Genomic DNA, 25,914 nt, shown 5'->3' on the forward strand with positions numbered 1-25,914 from the left:
GAATGTGTGTTGTTGTTATTCAGCCTGGTTCAATGTGCCCCTTTTTAACTTTGAGCACCCGCCCCTTTAAACCTCTCTGCACAGCCCTGCCCAGGAGAAGTGTGGAGCGCTAGACAGCAGCCAGCACGAGGGGTGCTGAGACACGGACTATTCACGGAGAGACACGACACGGGAGTCAGGGAAAGCACGGGGATTTATTGTTGTTTGTACCATACACTGTAAATAAACGCACTGTTTGTACATAAAGCACCGCGCCTGGGTCCTCCTTCCCCACACCTCCCACGGTTTGCCATGCCGAACCGTGAGGAGAGGCTCAGGAGGGAGGTTATGGACAAAGTTTACACACACACACACACCTACAAGCATGGAGAAGAGCAGCAGCAACACCAAAATACATATGATGATAATAATAATAATAATAATAATATAATTCATAACTGCTCAGGGATCCTGGGTCGCTCAGACCCAGGACCCTGACAAAAAGTGATTTGTGAGGAGGAGGAAAAACCGTGGCAAGGAAGAGAAGTTTAGATACTATATGGGTTTTGACTATATTAACTCGCGCTTTATAGTTAGTATTTTTATTTTCCCATTTAGCTACTTCTTTAATTTTGCATTCCTTTTTAGACCAGTTTAACAAACAGAGGTCCCCTTTGTAAATCTAAATTCCCAAGACTTTCATTTCGTTATTTACTTGTATGTTTATTTTGGGCTTTTGTAGTGAGGAACCAAACCACACGCCTTCTGTTTTTTCTGGGTTTAATTTTGCCCCTGATGCCAATTCATATTGTTTGAGGTGAAAAAATAACCTGTCCAACTCATCCTGGTTCCTAATAATAACTGTAACATCGTCGGCATAAGCCATAGCTGTCACTCTATAGCCATCATTAAAACAGTAACCTTTAATATTAGTGTCTTTATTAATTAGTTTCAATAAGGGATTGATGGCTAAAACATACAAAGCAGCGCTTAGCGGGCATCCCTGTTTCACTCCACAGGAAGCATGGAATTGTTCGGTCAAACTTCCATTTACCTTGACTTGTATGATGGATTTTTTTATATAACAATTTTACCATGGCGATGAAACCGTCCGGCATCCCATAGGCTTTCATAACCGCCCATATATACGAATGAGAAAGATAATCAAATGCTTTCTTTTGATCTAAGCCAAGAATAAAAAAGTCAGAGTCTCTTCTGGAGTATATTACCTCTCTTAGGGTGCACAGATTATCCCACATCTGGCGACCTTTTATAGCACATGTCTGTTCCTTCACAATAATTTTATCTAATATATCTTCTAATCTATTCATTATTATTTTAGCTAATATTTTATAATCAACATTCATTATTGTTAATTGTCTATAATTATTTATATCACTTTTATCACCTTTTTTATATAATAAACACATCAGGCCAAAATAGAAAGACTCGCATAATACTCCTTTTTCAAGCCCTGAATTCAAAGCTGAGGTTAAAAGTTCATTTACTTCCGCTATACCCAACTTGTAAAACTCAGCTGGGAGACCATCTAAACCTGGAGTTTTATTGTTATTCAGTTGCTCAATAGCAGCTAAAACCTCTTCTTTTCTTATCACCCCAAGGAGTGAATCAAAAACAGAAGGTTCAAGAGGTTCAATAACACTTAACAATGATCGTAAAGCATTGCTGTCTGAGGGTAATGCAGAAAACATGGAAAAGCATTGTTCTCTGACAACGTATCTTTTCTCACTCTCATTGGCGGTTAATTTTCCACTTCCATCCCCAATAGAGGGGATAAAGTTGCTACCACGTCTCCTCTGACCAGAGACAATCGCAAAGTCAGTGTTTCCGTTTTCATCACACCCTGCTGTTATCTGCATATTAAATAATAATTCATTATTTATCAATTCTATTTCTTTTTTCAACTCATCTATCTGATGTTCATCTTCTTCGTTTCTTTTTTTATACTTTTTTTTTTTATACTTTTTACAGTGTCATGTCTGCCTCAACACTACGGTCAGTATATGGCCCACTTTAATATATAAAAACAAAACAAAACAAAACAAAAAACCCCACCGACCGCAACTACTGCAGAACTGTATCACACATCAAAAGCTTTTCCAATACGGGTTCCAAGTCAGATTGACCATTTATATGAAAAGAAGTTTGATAGAACTTGACTAGACACAAACAAAAGAGATAGGATCAGCTCTACAGAGGAGATGGGTGGCCCTGAAAAGGACCTTTGTTGTTGTTGTTGTTGTTGTTGATCGATCAGTGCAGTAAGCTTAACCACCAAAGCCGTACAGAGTGCGGCCCTGTCTCTTGAGAGTGTACACCACATCCATGGCGGTGACGGTCTTTCTCTTGGCGTGCTCGGTGTAGGTGACGGCGTCGCGGATGACGTTCTCCAGAAACACCTTCAACATGCCACGGGTCTCCTCGTAGATCAGACCAGAAATACGCTTCACACCACCACGGCGAGCCAGGCGGCGGATAGCTGGCTTAGTGATGCCCTGGATGTTATCACGAAGCACCTTACGGTGACGCTTTGCGCCTCCTTTGCCGAGTCCTTTACCTCCCTTTCTTTTTTTGTTTTTTTAAAAAAAATCACTTTATTTAAATATCAAAATTTTTTACTGCAATGCATCTTGGGAGTCGTAGTAAATGTATCTTTCAACTCACGGTTCTGCAGCGAAGTTTTCGACTGGACACGAGGCAGATCCTAGCTAGGTAAGTTGTGATAAACTGTGGGTAATTTGCATGTTCACTGAAATATTAATTTCAGTGATATTAAACTGATATTAAACTTGAAATGTTTTCACAGAGCAGTCTGTGTACCAAGAGAACTACTTTTGCAAAAGTTTATTTAATTTTTTTTGTGATGTATTCTCATGTGTAAGACACTTGCTTGGCCACCCAGCTAATGTTAGTACTGCTCTATTTTAGCAATGTATCTTTTCTGTAATCAATTCAGTTTTTTTTTAACCCTATTCACGTAATTAACTCAATATTAACGACTTAAATCTCGTAATTGATTTTTTTTCTAAATATGGTGTAATACTGCCTGTGTAACAGCAGTCTGGCGAGGAAGGAGCGGCTAGCCGGTCCAGCGGGCATGTGGTGTGGAGGTTAGCCGATAACACGGAGCCAGTCAGTTAAATTAAACAACAGACCTTTATTCCTTGTCAGCAACATAAGACCATACAAGCCAGGTCTCCACGGCTCTACACTGTCCGTACATACATGTGCGGGGATCGGTAGTCGCCGGTGCCAGGCCGTTACAACGGTGAGGTCTATCCTGAGAACAGAACACGAGCAGCATGTAATGGCTGCCGCTAACAACTCACACACCCCCTAGGAGACTCCCATAGCTACTACAATAGTAGGGCAACCCCCCCTAGTGGTGCTATAACCCAAAAGGGTTGTTACATCACCCCCCCGGCAATTAGGAGGCTGTCCTCAGCCGGACCCAGGTAACGCTCCTCCCGCTACCCCCTTTCACTATACATAGCTACTTTAGGTAGTAAGCAGGCTGTGGAGGAATTGTTATACAGCATCGGTACAGTCAATACAATCAATAAACAAAAGTAGTGTTTGCCGGCAATTGGGAGGCTGTCCTCAGCCGGACCCCAGGTGACCCTCCTCCCACTACCCCTTTCACTATACAAAGCTACTTTAGGTAGTAAGCAGGTTGTGGAGGTACACCCTTACGGCATTGGTACAGTCAATAAACACAATTAGTGATTGAAGCAAACAATACAGAACATGCAGTGTTACTGGCTAGTCATCCTCTGGAGATGGTCCTAGACAAGGGAAAAACAGTCAAAAGTACAACACATCCCGCTGCTTAAATCAGTACAACAGAAAACCAAACCAAAAGCCTCTCACGGGCTGTGGTGACGAGGGTTCAGTGGAACAGAACAAGTAATCATCCCTTGCGAACAGAATAATTACATCACATACATCTTGCATGAAACCAACCCTTAGTCAACCTCAAGATTGTCCGTATGATAACAGTTAGTCCACCTGGTACCCGTCCAACCAGCGGTCATTACGGGGCACCGGCGGGGTTCGTTGGGGAGATGGCCGCTCTCCCGGCTCTCCCGTAGCTCCCTGATCCAAACACTTCAGCAGGCTCTTCTGCCGCTCCAGCGAAGCCTGTAAGCAAACTCGTGGCTTCTTGACCTCCCCTTTCAAGTTTACCACTTCAAGATTGAGGTAAAGAGGTGTAGAGTGAGGGATGATGTACTTTGTCAGGCCAGGCGCCTCAGCATCCGGGTCGCAGCCATCTTCCTCACTCCTCGTGTCTGCGTGGGACGCCATTTTAAAAGTGTGGAAACAACTCGCTCCCACAAAAGTTATGGCGAAGTGAAAAGAGCGTTCACACACAGTACCTAAGCGCATATATCAGTCAGACCGAGAGCGTCCATGCACACTCTGATGCTTCAATGCTTGACACAAAACAACACGTCCTTCTGAATAAACACTGAGTCAAAGTCACTGCAGCATTAGCCTTAGCTTTAGCGCCGCCGATGTCGTAACGGTCCAACAGCACTGAGTTGGCGGTCCGACTAGGGTTGCCAACCGTCCCTTAAAAAACGGAATCGTCCCGTATTTCGAAACAAAAGTACACGTCCCGTATTGAGCTAATAAGGGACGCACTTTGTCCCGTAATACAGTGAGAATCAAAAGTAGTCTATAAATGTTTATGGAATTAACGCTTTGTTTGAAAGCATAACTCCCAGCCCCTCTCCTGCTTTGTGACCAATGAGCTGACAGCACACTTATGACAATTCAGATTACCGCTCATCTCATTGGTCGATGAAAGGTCGCTTGCGGAGAAAATACCGGAAGACAACAGATGACCACAACAAGAAGCATGGCCAACAGGGAAACAAATGCCGACACTGCGGTGCAAGTCTCGGACAACAGTACACCTAAAGCTGGGCAGACACTGTGCGATTTTTTCAGTCACGTTATTCAGCTCCTGCTCAAACTGCACGATTGACTCGCAGGGGTTAGAAGTTGGTAGGTCACGATGCAGGTCTCACACTATACCACCCGATGCTCTGATGCGACCCGAGTGCTCACACTGTGCCTCCATAACATGAAGGTTATAACAGAAAATCTGTCGCTCTGTCTTTCACTCACACAGACACACACACCACCACCATCAACTTTGCTAAATTGCTAATGAAAAACATTGATCAGGCAGCTGTGAATGAGCAGCAGTGTAAATCCAACTATTTTAACGGTTGTTGTGGTCGTGATAATTTTGTGATGCCACATCGAAAAGGCTCGGATGAGCTTTCCAAAGTTCTACAAGTTGTGCCTCCATCGCTTGTGTCCAGATCACACGCTGCACAGCCGTGCTGCTCCGTCTTTTTCACCGACGTTTACGTGTTTGCGCGTGAGCAGTGTGAGCGGCTCACGAGCGATTGATGATCGGGAGCTGCTCGAGGTGTTAATCGCTTCTCGTTACCCCACGTATACTACACGATGCACGATGAAGGCCAAAATCGGGCCGATCACCAAATCAGTCGCACGACTCAAAAATCGTCTCAAAATGGACCAAAGATCGCATAATTAATTAATATTGCACTTTTAGCAGGTGTAAACAATTTTTAGTGCAGCCATGTGTCTCTGTGTTACCAGTGATTTGGTGCAACTGTATTTGATTTTATGTAGAACATGCTTTCTTTTCCCTCAGGAGGAACCAGAAGAGCTGTCTGACAGTGACTTTGAAAGTCCAGTCTGCCGGAGAAGACGAGGTATGTGACGTGAATGAAAACCTAGTGAGGTTCTAAGCTCAATGACCAGTTAGATTTTGTTACTGCAGTGCATAATAATTCCTGGGGGGTTTGTTTGATGAGAGCATCATTAATTTGTCTGATTTTGATTTTGATGACTAGTTAGATTTTGTTAATGCAGTGCATAATAATTCCTGGGGGTTTGTTTGATGAGAGTGTAACCAATACGTCTACTCACCAAAGAATGAGTGAAGCAATATGGATAACAGCAGAGGACAATTTATTTAGGGTCTGATGGCAATTTACCATCGGTGTCCAGCACTTTAAAGGATTGATGGACTGGAGCACATCTGTCCTTAACATACCCTCTTAAACATCAGCTTGACACTGATATATCAAAGGAAACTTAACCGACTTTAAGTGCAAATGTTTCAACCTGAACAACTTAAAACCTCTCTGGGATACAATGTAAACAAAGACAAGAAGAAGAAAAAATATTTCCATCAATAGTCACTTTTCCTAACCAGGAGACAAGTGAATATATTATGTAAAGAGTCCTTTTTCTCAGTCCTGGGGTTGTAACACCACAACCTCCTCAGTCCGTAATCAAAGAGTGTCTATTTGACAATAACCAAAATGTCTTTGGATAGTCTTTGTGAATGAAAACAAAACAAAAAAAAAAACAAATGGTATTAGCTGGCCAGCAAAATAAAGAGAGTGTATGGCACTGAGTGCGGGCGTGTGTGTGAGTACTTCGGTCCAAATAATCAAGGTCCGGATGGATGAAGGGATGGCGGCCGCTTGTCCTTTAATGGCACCAGTAAGGCAGCACAGTAGTAAGGCAGCACAGCAGCGAGGCAGCACAGCAGCGAGGCAGCACAGCAGCGAGGCAGCACAGCAGTAAGGCAGCACAGCAGCGAAGCGTCTGGCAGGAGAACGAACAATAGTCCTTTTCAAGGCTACTGCAGAAGGCGATATTCCCCGCTAGCTCACCCCAGCTTGCTCTCTGGCACAGCTACAAGCCACGTGAGCTCATAGCCCCTTAGTGACATACGAACTTGGCTACCAACGTCCGCTTAGCATGGCGGCTAATTGTCGAGCTTGCTAGCTTAGCCTCGATTAGCGATTAGCACCTTAATAACCATTACTACACATCACATCATAGCAAACACATGATAACACATGGAATAGTATAATATACATACGAAACTGATTTTTACCTGGCAGGAGAACGAACAATAGTCCTTTTCAAGGCTACTGCAGAAGGCGATATTCCCCGCTAGCTCACCCCAGCTTGCTCTCTGGCACAGCTACAAGCCACGTGAGCTCATAGCCCCTCCCGCTAGGATGTACTACCACAGTCGACTGTCGTAAAGCAGCCGCAAACCAATAGCAATAAAAAAAAAAAACTCAAAATCATTGAAGAACATTTTATAACACCCAATATAGGTATATACATATATACTGAATATCACACAATATCAGATAACCAAATTAACACTGGGTTACATCCACCCCTGCTTAAAGTGTGACGTCCCCGTCACTATCACCCGACAGAGATTGCACTAACCCAGCAATCTGTTGTTGTAATGACAGGAAAAAGTTATTGAGCAATGCAAGTGTCATCGGAAGCCGTGGCTCTCTACCAAACATCAGAAGGAAGGGCGCTTCTCCAGTTGCGTCATGTTTTGTACAGTTATAAGCATGTACAAGGGGGCGAACATACTTCCTCCACTCCTCTTTTTTTTTTCTTTTCCTCCAGTTGCTCTCTGGTACAAGCATCCAGCGCTGTGGGAGGGTGCCAGAAGGCCTGCCGTCATCTGTGGCTACGAGTGTTCGAGCCTGCACTTTAGTTGAGGTGCCGCTCATGTAACGTCTCCTGCGCATTTCTTTTAACTGACTCTCTTTCTCATGTGTTCTGATTTTAAAAAGCAGCTCTGAGAAAGTGGGAATAACATGATGTGCAGATCCCACTATTTCTTTTAGATGCAGAGTGGCAATTAGAGAGTCATCCCAGCAACCTCTGAGGAACTGCTTTAGTAGCTGAACATCAAAATCACTTCTAGGTATGCCATTACCGTCAACTACCTCCTGCAGCAACGTCTGGAGTCGGCGCAAGTAATCAGATGCCTTTTCTCCACTATTCTGATGAGTCTCTAGGTACTGGATATACAGCTCTTCACCTCCAGTGACATTGCCATAAGCCTTGTCAAGCTCATCGAGATAGTCTTTTGGTGGTGCTTGAGACCCAATAGAAAGGGCCACATTCAAAGCAGGGCTAGCCAAGCTATCGAGGAAAACACGGCGCTGCTGCCCTTCGGAAAGGGTAGAGTCATTTAGTACCTGTTTAGCTCTAAGTCGCCATACCCTGTACTCTACCTCATTAGGGGGTTTTGGAGAGTTTCCTGAAAATGAGCGGAGCTCAAAACCAGAGGGAGTGTGCATGGGCGAGTCATGTTTTACAATGTGCTCCACAATGACTCTCTGAACCTCCGCTGGCAAAGGATCAACAAGCAGGGAGTCCGCATCAAGTGCCTGTTTAGCCTTGGGCACATGGCCATCATCACAGGCGGCAGTTGACCTGGGACCTGGTGTGGACTGAGTTGTAACTCCCAAGGCAGGAGTTGAGGTAGCTAACCCCTTATATGTATCATTTTTCCCACACATGTGGCTCACTGCAGCCTGATTTAAAGTCATGGGGCTCACATTATATGCTAATGCCAGTTCGTTTACTTGTTCTCTGAAACTAGCAGTCACATCATCAATTGCTCGAGCGAGGGGGACCACATCATGCGCCAGGTGAAAACTGTCAGGTCCCTGAGGACAGTACTCATCTATCTGAATAACCTCCCAACACTCCCCATCTGCTGAATGTTCTCCATCTAAGAGCATTGGGGTAATGCACTCCATGAACTGACACAAAATAGTGTCAGGGAGACTATCTATTTGTTGAATTTTGACAACGTGATCCAGCAAAGCGAATGCTCTTTGCACCTCTTGTAGTTTAATCTCGGCTTTAGCCCCTTTTAACAAAACAGTGTACTCTGGATCAAAACCATACCTGTCACAAAACTCCATTGTCTCTCTCTGCAAAGCAGTAGATGAATTCACAGATGTCTGAACATGTGCTTCAGGATAAAGTTAGTGATGCGCTCCAGTCCCTGTTCGGGCGCCAATTTTTTTTCCTACTACTCTTAGTTGTAACCAATACGTCTACTCACCAAAGAATGAGTGAAGCAATATGGATAACAGCAGAGGACAATTTATTTAGGGTCTGATGGCAATTTACCATCGGTGTCCAGCACTTTAAAGGATTGATGGACTGGAGCACATCTGTCCTTAACATACCCTCTTAAACATCAGCTTGACACTGATATATCAAAGGAAACTTAACCGACTTTAAGTGCAAATGTTTCAACCTGAACAACTTAAAACCTCTCTGGGATACAATGTAAACAAAGACAAGAAGAAGAAAAAATATTTCCATCAATAGTCACTTTTCCTAACCAGGAGACAAGTGAATATATTATGTAAAGAGTCCTTTTTCTCAGTCCTGGGGTTGTAACACCACAACCTCCTCAGTCCGTAATCAAAGAGTGTCTATTTGACAATAACCAAAATGTCTTTGGATAGTCTTTGTGAATGAAAACAAAACAAAAAAAAAAAACAAATGGTATTAGCTGGCCAGCAAAATAAAGAGAGTGTATGGCACTGAGTGCGGGCGTGTGTGTGAGTACTTCGGTCCAAATAATCAAGGTCCGGATGGATGAAGGGATGGCGGCCGCTTGTCCTTTAATGGCACCAGTAAGGCAGCACAGTAGTAAGGCAGCACAGCAGCGAGGCAGCACAGCAGTAAGGCAGCACAGCAGCGAAGCGTCTGGCAGGAGAACGAACAATAGTCCTTTTCAAGGCTACTGCAGAAGGCGATATTCCCCGCTAGCTCACCCCAGCTTGCTCTCTGGCACAGCTACAAGCCACGTGAGCTCATAGCCCCTTAGTGACATACGAACTTGGCTACCAACGTCCGCTTAGCATGGCGGCTAATTGTCGAGCTTGCTAGCTTAGCCTCGATTAGCGATTAGCACCTTAATAACCATTACTACACATCACATCATAGCAAACACATGATAACACATGGAATAGTATAATATACATACGAAACTGATTTTTACCTGGCAGGAGAACGAACAATAGTCCTTTTCAAGGCTACTGCAGAAGGCGATATTCCCCGCTAGCTCACCCCAGCTTGCTCTCTGGCACAGCTACAAGCCACGTGAGCTCATAGCCCCTCCCGCTAGGATGTACTACCACAGTCGACTGTCGTAAAGCAGCCGCAAACCAATAGCAATAAAAAAAAAAAACTCAAAATCATTGAAGAACATTTTATAACACCCAATATAGGTATATACATATATACTGAATATCACACAATATCAGATAACCAAATTAACACTGGGTTACAAGAGCATCATTAATTTGTCTGATTTTAATGTTTACGGATTATCACAGGTGATTACAGCCAAGGAGGAATATGTGCCCAACTTTTATTTGAACTAATATAAGGATATATAAAGGCTCTGTTAACATTATGAAGCAAGTCATGCTGACCTTCTTTCCTTTGTTCAGTGCATCATGCGTTGCCTACAACACCAGGTGAAAGTGAGGCCAAGCATCAGGAAACAGAGAGCTGCATTCAAGAGAGTGAAAATGAGGGACAGCAGATGTTTCCATATAAATTGGCAGAATTTGAGTAAGCTGTTGTCTAAGGGTTAAAGAAATCCTTCATTCTAGATGTTGTTTAGGATATTGTTTCGATGCAGGTTTCCAATTTGCATGTTTGTTTGTTTGGTTTTTTTTGGGGGGGGGGGTTGTATGTTTGTTTTTTTTGTTGAATGACTGCAACTTTAGGATTTACATTTAATCTTTCTTTTTTTTAATGATGTATGGTGAGAAATTCTTCAAGGCTGACATGTGTTATGATTTCTAATATCTCTTGTCTACTTAGCCCTCTTTTTCTGGAGGAAGATGAAGCTCTTGAAGAAGCAATTCAGCATAGCCTCCTAGAAGAGTCTGATAGACTGAGTCAAGTGATGATTTAGAATCATATAGTCGCTATTCCCATGAAATTCAGTACGTCTCAACATGTTAAATAAAACTTCTCTATTGACTCGATCAATGCTCTCCTTAAGAGACATCATTTGATTTTCCTCCTCTTCTTGTTTCTCCTTCTTATTTCTTAAATATATATATCTACTTACATTTTCATTGTATTTCATATTCTTAGCATGATTTAATTCTCTCGCTTTAAATTTAAAAAATTTACACATGCGTTGTTTAAGAAGTTCCCAAAGTTCCGTGAAAGAGGCAGTAAAAATCTTAAGATGTAATATTTTCTTAATTTCAGATTTAACTTCAGGCACAAGCAACCCGTCTGCTAACAAAGATGTATTGAGTTTTCAATAGTTCAAAAATTCGTGGGAGCAACACGATATTATTGCCATAACCACCGTGTGATCAGAAAAATCTGTTAAGAATGTGTCATATTTAAGATTTTTAATATTAGATGATATGTAAAATCTATTAGTCGAGTTTTGGTTAATGAGTCGAACCTAGTGTAATGTACAGGGAGTGCAGAATTATTAGGCAAATGAGTATTTTGTCCACATCATCCTCTCCATGCATGTTGTCTTACTCCAAGCTGTATAGGCTTGAAAGCCTACTACCAATTAAGCATATTAGGGGATGTGCATCTCTGTAATGAGAAGGGGTGTGGTCTAATGACATCAACACCCTATATCAGGTGTGCATAATTATTAGGCAACGTCCTTTCCTTTGGCAAAATGGGTCAAAAGAAGGACTTGACAGGCTCAGAAAAGTCAAAAATAGTAAGATATCTTGCAGAGGGATGCAGCAGTCTCAAAATTGCAAAGCTTCTGAAGCGTGATCATCGAACAATCAAGCGTTTCATTCAAAATAGTCAACAGGGTCGCAAGAAGCGTGTGGAAAAACCAAGGCGCAAAATAACTGCCCGTGAACTGAGAAAAGTCAAGCGTGCAGCTGCCAAGATGCCACTTGCCACCAGTTTGGCCATATTTCAGAGCTGCAACATCACTGGAGTGCCCAAAAGCACAAGGTGTGCAATACTCAGAGACATGGCCAAGGTAAGAAAGGCTGAAAGACGACCACCACTGAACAAGACACACAAGCTGAAACGTCAAGACTGGGCCAAGAAATATCTCAAGACTGGTTTTTCTAAGGTTTTATGGACTGATGAAATGAGAGTGAGTCTTGATGGGCCAGATGGATGGGCCCGTGGCTGGATTGGTAAAGGGCAGAGAGCTCCAGTCCCACTCAGACGCCAGCAAGGTGGAGGTGGAGTACTGGTTTGGGCTGGTATCATCAAAGATGAGCTTGTGGGGCCTTTTCGGGTTGAGGATGGAGTCAAGCTCAACTCCCAGTCCTACTGCCAGTTTCTGGAAGACACCTTCAAGCAGTGGTACAGGAAGAAGTCTGCATCCTTCAAGAAAAACATGATTTTCATGCAGGACAATGCTCCATCACACGCGTCCAAGTACTCCACAGCGTGGCTGGAATGAAAGGGTATAAAAGAGGAAAAACTAATGACATGGCCACCTTGTTCACCTGATCTAAACCCCATTGAGAACCTGTGGTCCATCATCAAATGTGAGATTTACAAGGAGGGAAAACAGTACACCTCTCTGAACAGTGTCTGGGAGGCTGTGGTTGCTGCTGCACGCAATGTTGATGGTGAACAGATCAAAACACTGACAGAATCCATGGATGGCAGGCTTTTGAGTGTCCTTGCAAAGAAAGGTGGCTATATTGGTCGCTGATTTGTTTTTGTTTGGTTTTTGAATGTCAGAAATGTATATTTGTGAATGTGGAGATGTTATATTGGTTTCACTGGTAAAAATAAATAATTGAAATGGGTATATATTTGTTTTTTGTTAAGTTGCCTAATAATTATGCACAGTAATAGTCACCTGCACACACAAATATCCCCCTAAAATAGCTAAAACTAAAAACTACTTCCAAAAACATTCATCCTCCTTTTCCCATATATGTGTTTTGTTTGTCTCCTTATTTATGAAGAAGGGGTCCTTTTATGATCTACAACGTACTTTTATTATTCAATCTTAGCCAGCCGGAAGAACAAGAGTATCTCACCGCTTCTTAGCTCGCATGCCCATGTTAACAGATAGGGCCACCTTGTGGTATGGCATGAAACTACATTAATTTACAGCAACAGCTGCTGATCATTACAATATGTATCTGTAAATGTACGTAATGATTTGAAATGTATGGGATTCTGTTTGTTTTTCACTTTGTGCTGTTAATGAATAAAAACTGTTGAATCATAAAGGGGTTTGGATAATTAGCACATTCCCTAGAACTGTTTCAGCTGCTCGACAGGCTTAATTCAGTGCAATGTACAACAAAATGAAAAGAAGTGTTTTTAATGTTGATAATCACAGGTTCCCATCTGTTTTGCACCAGTTTTTAATCTTTCTCAGAGTTCGTGTCATCAGAATTGTCAAGGCTAGAAACTGTTTTCAGTAAGTTCAAACGTAAATATTTAAGAGACTAAATGTCTGAAAAGGTAGCATTCATTAAATTAGCGCAGGCTTCTTCTGACCTATCGCAACAGTCCACTTCACTGTACACTGAAACGGACAGAGCGGCTGCTCTCGCACTGCTGGTTGAGTCATTGGAGCCTCAGGCAGAAGTCATCTTTATGGCAGTAATCTTTTGAAGAAGCCATCTCCTTCCTTTAATACTAAATATTTGTTACCCACGTGGTACATTGAGCTTTCTGCAGTGAAGTTCTTGACAAAAATAAGTTGCAAACACATTCAGAATTTGTGTGCTACATGTCATGAATAGTTGCTGATTTGGATGCAGGTCACGTGGAAGCCAGACGAGAGAGATGTTACGCAGAGAATAAAGCGGTGACAGTAACCTGAGAATATGGTGTCAGACACAAACAAAAGAGATAGGATCAGCTCTACAGAGGAGATGGGTGGCCCTGAAAAGAGGACCTTTGTTGCCGTTGTTGTTGTCAGTGCAGTAAGCTTAACCACCAAAGCCGTACAGAGTGCGGCCCTGTCTCTTGAGAGCGTACACCACATCCATGGCGGTGACGGTCTTTCTCTTGGCGTGCTCGGTGTAGGTGATGGCGTCGCGGATGACGTTCTCCAGAAACACCTTCAACACGCCACGGGTCTCCTCGTAGATCAAACCAGAAATACGCTTCACACCACCACGGCGAGCCAGGTGGCGGATAGCTGGCTTAGTGATGCCCTGGATGTTATCACGAAGCACCTTACGGTGACGCTTTGCGCCTCCTTTGCCGAGTCCTTTACCTCCCTTTCTTTTTTTTCTTTTTTCTTTTTAAATACTTTATTTAATTATCAAAGGACACAATTACAAATACACATAATGCAAGCACCATGCACAAATTATTCACATCTTATTTTACATATTACAAAAATAAAAGCTCCCACGGCAAATCATTTCCTAATTTCATATCTCTCGTTTTTCTTCTTCTCAGCTCCGTTACAATGTTTTTACATACGGTGAAACTACTTATCATTTTTTGTTCTATAACACCTTTAGCCCTTGTTTTCCATATGTGGACATTTATAATACACATCACCAGCCAAAACAATCTTCTTTTATTTTCACTCATCTTTTCTTTAAACAAACCATATCTTACTGATTTTATATTATTTTCAATATTAAAACCTAGTTTTTCCATCCTCCTTATTTCAACCGTCCTGTAACACGATATCAATAGATGATCAAGAGTTTCGTCTTCATCACAATTCTCCATAGGGCCTTTCTTAGTGGTAACGAAGCAACTCCACAGAACCACAGCTCTTACTGGGAGCCGTCCGACAGAGATAAGCCACACTGTATCTCTCATGTTCTCGGATATTACTTTGTCATATATGTTTTTAACTATTTTCTGATTTTCTTCTTTTTCCACAGCCTTATATTGTATCATACCTTCATTTTTTTATATATATCTGTTTTGAGTTTAATTGTAAAAGATTTAAGCCATCCAATTTCCACTGATCCACAAGATCCCCAAACACAAGTTTAAAGTATGGCACTCCCGTTCGGGCTCTCCCTTTCATTTTTTTCCACAAAGATTTCTTCCCTTGGATCCAGTGGGTGCTTCGCTCAAATGCACTATATACATTTTTTAGAAAAGGAATCATCAAAATAATGCTAAGATCTGGCGCTCCTAATCCTCCATTTTCTTTTCCTTTATACATTAATTTCCTCTGTGTTACTTCGCGGTTTGTCCCCCAAATCAATTTGGTACACAATTTACTTAATTTAATAACAGTTTTGTGAGGAGGGGGAAAGACAGTAGCCAGAAACAACAACTTTGAGACTACGTGTGTTTTCGCAATATTCACACGCGCTTTATAGTTTGTATTTTTATTGTCCCATTTAGCTACTTCGTTTTCTATTTCACTCTCTTTCTTTTTTCAATTCAAAAGACATGGATCATTTTTAGTAATGAAGTTTGATAGAACTTGACTAGACATAAACAAAAGAGATAGGATCAGCTCTACAGAGGAGATGGGTGGCCCTGAAAAGGACCTTTGTTGCCGTTGTTGTTGTCAGTGCAGTAAGCTTAACCACCAAAGCCGTACAGAGTGCGGCCCTGTCTCTTGAGAGCGTACACCACATCCATGGCGGTGACGGTCTTTCTCTTGGCGTGCTCGGTGTAGGTGACGGCGTCGCGGATGACGTTCTCCAGAAACACCTTCAACACGCCACGGGTCTCCTCGTAGATCAGACCAGAAATACGCTTCACACCACCACGGCGAGCCAGGCGGCGGATAGCTGGCTTAGTGATGCCCTGGATGTTATCACGAAGCACCTTACGGCGACGCTTTGCGCCTCCTTTGCCGAGTCCTTTACCTCCCTTTCTTTTTTTTTTTCTTTTTTTTTTAGAAATATTTATTTATTGTAAAACTCATTCCAGTAAAACAAACATCAACGTTTTGTCAGACAGACGTGTGGACTTCGATTTTTTCACTTAAAGTTTAAACAGAACCTGAACTTAAGACTCGCTGTGGTGCGATGAGCCCAGCAGTGACACCAGTGCTGGGCTGAATGTTTCAGAGCTCACACAGGAGCCAGAAGCATTTTCATTTAGGAATAATGCATAAAAGTAAAGGCTGACATGAAACGAAATATCAAATTAATATCTAAGAATGGACTAAAATATATTCATCTGTGTTGATTTCAGCTTGGATTTAAACATGTCTGTTATTTTCTTCCAGTATTGAGCCATGTTCTTCTTCTGCCTCCTCCTGTCATCGTCTCTGTCTCTCTCCCTTCGCCTGTCATCTCTGTCCCGATCTGCGTCTCTTGTTTCTCTTTCCGTCTCTCGTCTTCTATCATTATCTCTGCTTCTGTCATTCTCCCTTTCATGACCCCTCTTCCTTTCTTCCTCTCTCTGCCGATCTGCGTCTCTCCTCCTCCTCTTCCTCTTCTTCCTCCCCTCTCAGTCTCTCGTTGTCTGTCCATTCGGTTGTCCTCCTGGCTTTGGCGGCGGCCCGCTCTGGTTGTATTTGTCGTACCCGGTGTCCTCTTTCTCCTCTTTGACTCCGACTGAAACAGGAAGTGGTGATGAAGAAGAGGCTCTGCTCTTCCTGTCCTTCTTCTTCTCTTTCTTGGGCTTCTTCGCAGGTACGGCGTACTACTCGTCATCCTCAGAGGAGGGGGAAGACTCGCCGACTTTGGGAGCGCAGCCCTCCTCCCTCAGATGCTTGGTCACGCCGTCGATGTCCTCGCCGTCTTTGGGGGGTCGGTAGTCTTTGACGTGGTCAACGCGAATCGTGCGACCTTTGATCTTAATGCTGTTGAAGTTGTCGACGGCCAAGACAGTGCTCCTCTGGTCCTCATAGCAGATAAAACAGAAACCTTTGGACTTTCCGGTCTTCTTGTCATGCACGAGGTTGATGTTGACGATCTCTCCATACTGAGAGAAGACACAGATCAGGTCTCCTTCAGTCAGCTCGTATGGAAACCCTCCAACAAAGACCCAGGCGCTGTCTTTGTACTCGCTGTGCCAGGAAACGGACTCGTTGACCCCGAGGCTGGCTTCACGCTCGTTCAGCTCGTTTATCAGCTTTACCTTCGTTAGAGGATTCATGATCGACTATACGGTTTGTATATCAACGCTGTGCTAAAAATGGCTAATCTCACTTACCTTGTCCACTCATTTTGGCTGTTCAGAAACGAATGTGAGGGGTTGCTTGAAGGACTCCTGAATTTACATCTGATTTGAGGACGTAAAAGAAAACAGGAGTGCTTGCAACTACGGCCATCTACTGGCCTTTGGCGGAAATGAGGAACAGCATGACTGTGCCTGGGGTGCAGTAGCTGTGTACTGCAGTAGCAGTTTTTTCCTTTGAGTGTCGATACTACGAAGAGAAGAACCTGTCAAAATGAGTGGACGCGGAAAGATTGGAGTAATTGGTTATTAGTTATGTAATCATGCCTCCGTATGCCCCATTATCATTTGCTTCAAACTTCAGCAATTTATGGGTGAGACTCAAGTACATCGGAGACGGGGACCCCCCGACCCGTGATTATGTTGCTGAAGAGCTGATATTGCAAACATCATGGCTGAATGTGCAGGACATATACTCTTTCATTGCTCTGCCCAGTAAACGGGATTTTGAGCTGTGTTTCACCCGAGAGGCGCCCTTACATCGCTTCTTAGAGATCTCTCTTTCCAACGCATCACATCCGAAATGGAAAGACTGGCAAGTGGAGTCTTCTGTCCAGGTAGAGGTAGTGACTCTTGTTGTTAAATTCTGGACTGGAAGGATTCCAGACCAAGATATCGAGCTATACCTTAAAAGGTACTGCGAGATTCTTCAACCCCCAGTCAAGCCAGTGGATAATTTCGGATTCTGGTATGGAGTCCGAAAATACAAAGTTCGGATGCGTAGAGACGAAGCTGGACATATAATCTCTATCCCGAATTCCATCTCGTTGGGCCCCTATAATGGCAGGATTTTCTATCCTGGCCAATCGGTTAAGTGCTTCATCTGCCAAGGTCCAGACCACCAGGCGAGAGAATGCCCCACTATTAAATGTTGGAAATGTGGTGAGTTGGGCCACAAGGCCAAAATTTGCCAAAACGAAAGTGAGTGCTCCCTCTGTGGTGCGAAAGGGCACACTTTCTTTAAATGCCCCAAGTCCTACGTGAATATACTTAAATCTTCCCAACAACCTCGACTTTCTGACACCATGGATTTTCCTTCCTTGGTGGATCCTTCCCAAGTCTTGGATCCCCCCGTGAATGACCAGGTGAGAGAGCCCCCTCCCCTTCCTCCGACGGCTGCCTCACTGCCACTCCCAGTTTCGCTTGGTTTGGACAATCCACAAGTGGATGATCAGGATACCCAGTCTAGCCCTGTTCAAAATGAGTTACCATCTCCACTGTCTCAGTCAAGTAAAAAAAGTGACGAGAGTGATGAAGAGCTAGATGGTAACCTAATCATAGAGACATCGGATGGTGAGAATGAAAGCGATAGTGATGACGAAGAAATTGACAGCGAGCAGACACCTGATGACGACGGAGATAGCGAGGACCATGGATCCTTCCCTCTCTCAGAGGCGGCATCTCTGGCTCTTGCTTCGCTACCCGGGGAAACGAAAGTAAAACGGAAGACCTTCTTTAGTGGAAGTCACCCAGCCCTCAACGAGCTCGTCAACGAGGATACGAGAGGAAGCAGAAAAAGGAGCGTTTCTGCTTCTACCTCTGGAAGAGATAAGCGGAAGGATAATAGACCAAGTCCTCCGTGAGTAATATTTCTGAGATGGTCTCTCCTTTAGTCAACCTATGAGTAACATCAAAATAATAACATTTAATGTCAGAGGTCTCCAATCAGATAAGAGCAGGAAAAGGAAGGTTGATTTCTTAAAAAGACTTGATTATGATATTTTGTGCCTTCAAGAGATGAGATTAAAGACACACGTAGATGTATGTGAATTAAATAAAATGTGGAACACTGCTCATTCAATAATATCGATAGGGGAAGACAGCTCTGACGGAGTGGGTATTTTCTTCAAAAAAGATGCGGTGAATATAATCAAAAGAAGAGACATAATACCGGGACGACTCCTCCTTGTTGATTGCTGTTATTACGGGCAAAGGTTGCGTATTATTAATGTTTATAATGCACCGGAACGAACGAATAAGATACAATTATTGAAAAAACTGAAGTATCTATTAGAGATTTGTTTTAATATAATTATATGTGGAGATTTTAACATTGTTACTGAAGCAACTGACAGAATATCTAAGGTTGAATTTAGAGAACTGCGAGAAAGCAAATTGTTGGTTAAAGTAAGGAAGCAGCACTTCGTGATTTATACAGGCACTTGCATCCACATACCGTCCACTACACTAGATTCGATTCGTTAACTAAAACAAGGATTGATAGATTCTACATATCACATAATGTTCAAGGTCTGAAATATGACACTCTTTTAACAGACTTTTCTGATCATATGGTGGTTATGGCAACAGTATCGTGTTGTCCCCATGAATTTTTGAACTATTGGAAATTGAATACATCCTTGTTAGCAGACGAGTTGCTTGTGTCCGAAGTTAAATCTGAAATTAAGAAAATATTACATCTTAAGATTTTTACTACTTCTTCCTCTGAACTTTGGGAGCTTCTTAAACGACGTATGTGTCAATTTTTTAAATTTAAAGCGAGAGAATTAAACCATGCAAAGAATGTAAAATATAACGAAGATGTGAGTAGATATATATATTTAAGAAATAAGAAGGAGAAGGAGGAGGAAAATCAAATGATGTCTCTTAAAGAGGACATTGATCGGGTCAATAGAGAAGTTTTATTTAATATGTTGCGACGTACTGACTTTCACGGGAACAGCGATTATATGATTCTTAATAATCAAAAGAAAAGTCGAAATGATTTTATTGTCTCAATTAAGGATAAACATGGAAAGTCAGTTTTTAAAGAAGAGGGGAAAAGACAAGTAATTGGAGACTATTGTTCGGAGATGTTTTCATCCATAGTTACAAACAGCGACGCTATTAACAATTTTTTGAGTGAGGTTGAACCATTAGATTCTGTCATTTATGAAACTTTGATTGGAAAAATTAAAAGAGAGGAAGTGGAGTCAGTAATTAACCAACTTAGTACCGATAAAACACCTGGTCTGGATGGACTCCCCTCTGAATTTTACAAAATTGTGAGTAAAGAACTGTCTGAATTGTTAACTCAGTATTTTAATGAAGGAATAGAAAGAAAAACAATGGGTAAATCGTTTTATGAAGGAGTTATGTGTTTATTATACAAGAAAGGTGATAGAGAAGATATTAACAATTATAGGCAACTGACAATAATGAATGTAGATTATAAGATTTTTGCTAAAATAATTATGTCTAGACTAGAGGATGTATTAGATATTATCATTGAAAAAGAACAAACATGCGCAATTAAGGGACGATTGATGTGGGATAACTTAAGTACGTTAAGAGAGATTATTTATAATGGAAAGGATTCAGAACTCTGCATTTTAGGCTTAGATCAAAGGAGGGCTTTTGATTCTGTTTCCCACTCCTATTTATGGAAAGTAATGAAAGCTTATAATTTCCCGGACCAATTTATTTCTATTATCCAATTGATTTATAAAAAGTCCTTCGTGCAAGTTAAGGTAAATGGAAAGCTCTCACCCCCTTTTAGTGCTGAGTGCGGGGTTAAACAAGGATGTCCTTTGAGTGCTGCGTTATATGTCCTTGCAATTAACCCCTTATTGAAAAGGATAAATGATGACAAACGGATTAAGGGATACGTCCTTGATAAATCCCATAAAATCGCAGCTTTGGCGTATACAGATGACGTGACGGTGATAATTAGAAACCAAAACGAACTGTCTTCAGTTATGGAGATATTACACCACTACGAACAGGCATCAGGTGCCAAGCTGAACCAAGACAAAACTGAGGGTTCGAGGGAAAGAGGAATTGTGGCAAAAGAAAAGAGGCAGGGCCAGAGCGGGCGTTCCATACGCGGTGGGTTATGGCTGGAATCCAGTGCAATGACGCTCCCGCGGTAATAGACGTTCCAGCCCTGTATTCCAGCCCTAAACCTAACCTTATCCCTAGCCCTAACCATAACCTTATTCCAGACCGTAACCAGGACTTTAATGATGTTAAATAGCGTGTTTCTAAGCGATTTGAAGAAAAAGAGCGAACATGTGTAGGTTCAGTCCAGACGGTTCTCATATTTCCTCTTTTTCCGAGGTCGTCATTTAGGAACGTGGTGGGTAGCCGAAAACGTAATATGGTGACGATTTGTCACCTAGCGTAAAATGTTACGCTTTGGGAGTGAGAACGGGTTGACCATACCACAGAATTATGTTTGGTGACTTATCAAGTCAATGGGAACAATATAGTTTAAATATTCTCCAAGATAATACGAAAAATATCTATAAAAAAATTAATGAAACCAAAAATGAAGGTGTAATTCAATACAAGTATGCAAATGAAGATGAAAATCTTTCAATAGTTAAAAATATACAAGATAAATTATTATCTGAAAGCATGAGAGACGTGGTATGGCTCATCTGGCTCGGGCGCCTCCCTGTGAGAGCAGTGGTACAATGGAGTTGTTTTGTTACCACCATGAAATGTCCTATGACAGACTGTGATGAAGATGAGACCCTAGAACATCTTCTGTTGGCTTGTTATAGGACAACTGAGATAAGACAGAAGATGACAGAGATTGATATTAACATCAACGTCATAGCCAAAGCAATTAAATATGGTTTGTTTAAAGAAAAGAATGGGTGAAGACAAAAGGAGACTCTTTTGGTTAGTAATGTGTGTTATAAACACACATATTTGGAAAACCCGTGCCAAAGGAGTGTTGGAACAAAGGATGATAAGTAGTGATGTGGTGAGTAAACATATCATTACAGATCTGCAGAGAAGACGAACAATGGACCTGAAACTTGGGAAAGCTTTCCCCTGGAACTAATTGAAACTGTAAGTTTTAAAAGCGTTTTGTGGACTCAGATGCTAGATTTTCCATCTTGTTCTCCTTTTTCATTATTGAGTGGTGTGTGATTACGGTTTTGTATATGTAATTGTATGTGTAAAAAAAAAAGAATAAAAAGAAAAAAAAAAGAGGACCTTTGTTGCCGTTGTTGTTGTTGTTGTTAGTGCAGTAAGCTTAACCACCAAAGCCGTACAGAGTGCGGCCCTGTCTCTTGAGAGCGTACACCACATCCATGGCGGTGACGGTCTTTCTCTTGGCGTGCTCGGTGTAGGTGACGGCGTCGCGGATGACGTTCTCCAGAAACACCTTCAACACGCCACGGGTCTCCTCGTAGATCAGACCAGAAATACGCTTCACACCACCACAGCGAGCCAGGCGGCGGATAGCTGGCTTAGTGATGCCCTGGATGTTATCACCTTACGGTGACGCTTTGCGCCTCCTTTGCCGAGTCCTTTACCTCCCTTTCTTTTTTTGGGCCAGGGTCACAGGGAGTGCAGAGTCCCACTTACTTTTCCTCTTCTGGGTATCTGTGGATGTAGTTGTGGTTTTGCTGGTGGTGGAGGCTGCTGTGCTGGAGGGGTTGGTGCCCTTCTTAGTCCCCGTGACAAACTCAATCTTGGTTCGTTCCTTCATGGCTTTCTCCAGTTTGTCCATCTCCACCTTCTGAGCTTTGGCGAGAGCTTCATAGTAAGAGTCTTCCGACCAGGCATGAGGATCGAACATATCTTTTGGGTAGTTGGTTCCCAGTTCATCTATGGCGCAGAACTGAATGAGCTTCTCGTAAATACTTGGGTTTCTAAATTTCTTCTTTTGCTGGATATGGGCGTTTGTGTCAAAATCTCCATGGAGCTTCCTCTTATACAGCTTATGACCCAGCCAACATGTATATATGGGCCCCACCTGGTTTTTGCTCGGGCTGGATGGGTACCATATGGGCATGGGCTCAAACTGGGCTTTTTGTATGGGGCCTACTTGGGTTCTTCACATTAAACCCATATGGGCAATGCCAAGTGGGCACTTTTAGTAGGTCCTAGCTGGGTCAAACATGGGAAACACTTAACTTGGTCCAAAATGGGAAACACATGTAGGACCCACTTGGGTTTTCCACCTGGGATAGACATGGGCAAACACAGTAATTTAAGGATAGGCTGTTGTTGTGTGCCCCAGGTGGGGCAAAGTGAGGTAATCAATATATGTTTTTAGCACTGATAACACAGGTGGGGCCCACCAGGTCAAACTATATGGGTCACACATGGGCAAATGCAAGTCAGACCCTGAAAACATGTCTATGTGGGCCCCAGGTGGGGCAAAGTGAGGTAATCAATATATTTTTTTTAGCACTGATGACATAGGTGGGGCCCACCTGGTCAAACTATATAGGTGGCACATGGGCAAATGCAAGTCAGACCCTGAAAACATGTCTATGTGGGCCCCAGGTGGGGCAAAGTGAGGTAATCAATATATATTTTTAGCACTGATGACATAGGTGGGGCCCACCTGGTCAAACTATATGGGTCACACATGGGCAAATGCAAGTCAGACCCTGAAAACATGTCTATGTGGGCCCCAAATGGGTTATGTTAAATTAATATGGGCATATATTTTACATGGGCTCAAGATTGTTTAGTATATATGGGACCCACTTGGGTTTCTCACATGAAAGCCATATGGGTGGGTATCCAATGTAGGTCCTAGTTGGGTCAGTGATGGTAAATGTGTACATGGGTTTAAAATGGTAGCACATGCTGTGCATTTTGAATGTGAGGATTCTTCTTCTGTGAAGAGCCTGAGAAAGTGTTATTTGAATAAAGGAGGATTTATTCCAAACAAGCCCATCACAGATTGCACACAATCCAGGGAGTTGTGAAAGTCAAATTTTAAAAAGAATCTCAAAAGGAAGTGAGAACATAACTCTCTTTTATAACCTGCAGACGGCACTCATGAGTACCATTCTCTAACAAATCACCCTAACTTTAAAATATTTGGCACAACCTTAGTCTATCACTTCTGATATCCTTAGGCACAGTCAAATATTCTTTACTTTTCATTTTTGACCCTCTCAGTTTTTAGCCTCAGTATTTGAACTTTCAGTGCTCTGCATGGTCAGGCTCAGATAAGATAAAATAAGAACTTAATTGATTCCTCTTGGGGATATTCACTTGTCACAGCAGCAATAAAATGTGATGAAAACGGACATAAGAATAGAAAAAAAAACATTATAGCATGCAATATCAAGAAAAGCAAAAAAATACACATTAAAACCTAAGATATAAGTGAATTATACAGAGAAAAATACAGATTTGCCATTTTGTGCAAATTCAGGATTTCCAGTTGTTCAATTAGGACTGTTCACATTAGCAAACAAGCAGTTGACGATTTCCAGTAAATCAGACACACTATACTGCATTAGAGAAAAGACCATTAGCTATATTACATATGTGGAAGCATAACTCACTTGAAAAACTAAAAAGACTGTAGAAGTTGAAAGTTTTGGTTGATCAGATCCAATATGTAAAAGCTCCTCAGTATAAAGCTTACTCTTCAACTTGAGTCCACAAATTATATAACCAGAAATAATTTATATTTTCTTTGAACTAATGCAAAGGGAATGCAGCCTTTCCAGCAGTCACGCCTCAACTGTATGGTGTATTGACACTTGAAACTTTTCAAAAGAACTTTTCAAAAACCTTTCTATTGTTTATTTAGAAGAGCTTTTCACACCACCTCCTCCCACCACTACTCTTCATATTCATGAAGCAGATGTGAGGAAGCAGTTTAAGAGTCTGAATGCTCGAAAAGCTCCTGGCCCAGACGGTGTGTCTCCTGCCACCCTCAGACACTGTGCAAACGAGCTGGCCTCAGTGTTTTCTGGCATTTTCAACTACTCACTGCAGGTATGTCATGTGCCTGCCTGCTTCAAGTCCTCTACCATAATCCCTATCCCCAAGAAACCTAGGATCACTGGAGTAAATGACTACAGACCCGTGGCTCTGACATCTGTGGTCATGAAGTCATTTGAGCACCTGGTTCTCTCCTACCTCAAGACCCTCACGGCCTCCCTCCTGGACCCCCTGCAGTTTGCATACAGAGCCAACAGGTCTGTAGATGACGCCATCAACATGGCTCTACACTTCATCCTGCAGCATCTGGACTCCCCAGGAATCTACGCCAGGATCCTGTTTGTGGACTTCAGCTCTGCCTTCAACACCATCCTTCCAGACCATCTCCGAGGCAAGCTTTCCCAGATGAATGTGCCTGATCCCATCTGCCGGTGGATCACTGACTTCCTGACGGACAGGAAGCAGCAGGTGAGGCTGGGAAAGAATGTCTCGGACTCCCGGACCATCAGCACCGGCTCCCCTCAGGGCTGTGTTCTTTCTCCTCTGCTCTTCTCCCTGTACACCAACTGCTGCACCTCCACCCACCAGTCTGTCAAGCTAATCAAGTTTGCAGATGACACCACCGTTATTGGACTCATCTCGGACGGGGATGAGTCTGCCTACAGGAAGGAGGTTGAACGTCTGGTGTCCTGGTGCAGCCACAACAACCTGGTGCCGAATGCCCAGAAGACAGTGGAGATTATTGTGGACTTCAGGAAGCACACAGCCCCACTCCCCCCCATCATCCTGACTGACACCCTCATCACCTCTGTGGACTCATTCCGCTTCCTGGGTACCACCATCACCCAGGACCTGAAGTGGGAGCCCACCATCACCTCCGTCATTAAGAAAGCCCAGCAGAGGATGTACTTCCTGAGTCAGCTGAAGAAATTCAACCTGCCAACACGGACGATGATGCAGTTCTACACCGCAATCATCGAGTCCATCCTCACCTCCTCCATCACCGTGTGGTACGCTGGAGCCACTATCAGGGACAAACAGAGACTGCAGAGTGTTGTGCGCTCTGCTGAGAAGGTGATTGGCTGCAGACTCCCATCTCTGCAGGACCTGTACACCTCCAGGACACTGGGGCATGCAGCTCGGATCTCAGCTGACCCTTCTCACCCTGGACACAGTCTGTTTGACCTGCTCCCCTCAGGCAGGAGGCTCCGGTCCATTCGCACCAGAACCTCTCGCCATAAGAAC

At 42.8% G+C, this 25,914-nt stretch overlaps 1 pseudogene; it reads right to left on the bottom strand.

Moving 5' to 3' along the window:
* Positions 1-15,402: 15,402 nt before the first annotated feature.
* On the bottom strand, positions 15,403-16,990 carry LOC113024740 (uncharacterized; annotated as a pseudogene).
* Between the last annotated feature and the right edge of the window lie 8,924 nt (positions 16,991-25,914).

This window comes from Astatotilapia calliptera, chromosome 6 (genome assembly GCF_964374335.1).
Source record: "Astatotilapia calliptera chromosome 6, fAstCal68.1, whole genome shotgun sequence".
NCBI lineage: Eukaryota > Metazoa > Chordata > Actinopteri > Cichliformes > Cichlidae > Astatotilapia > Astatotilapia calliptera.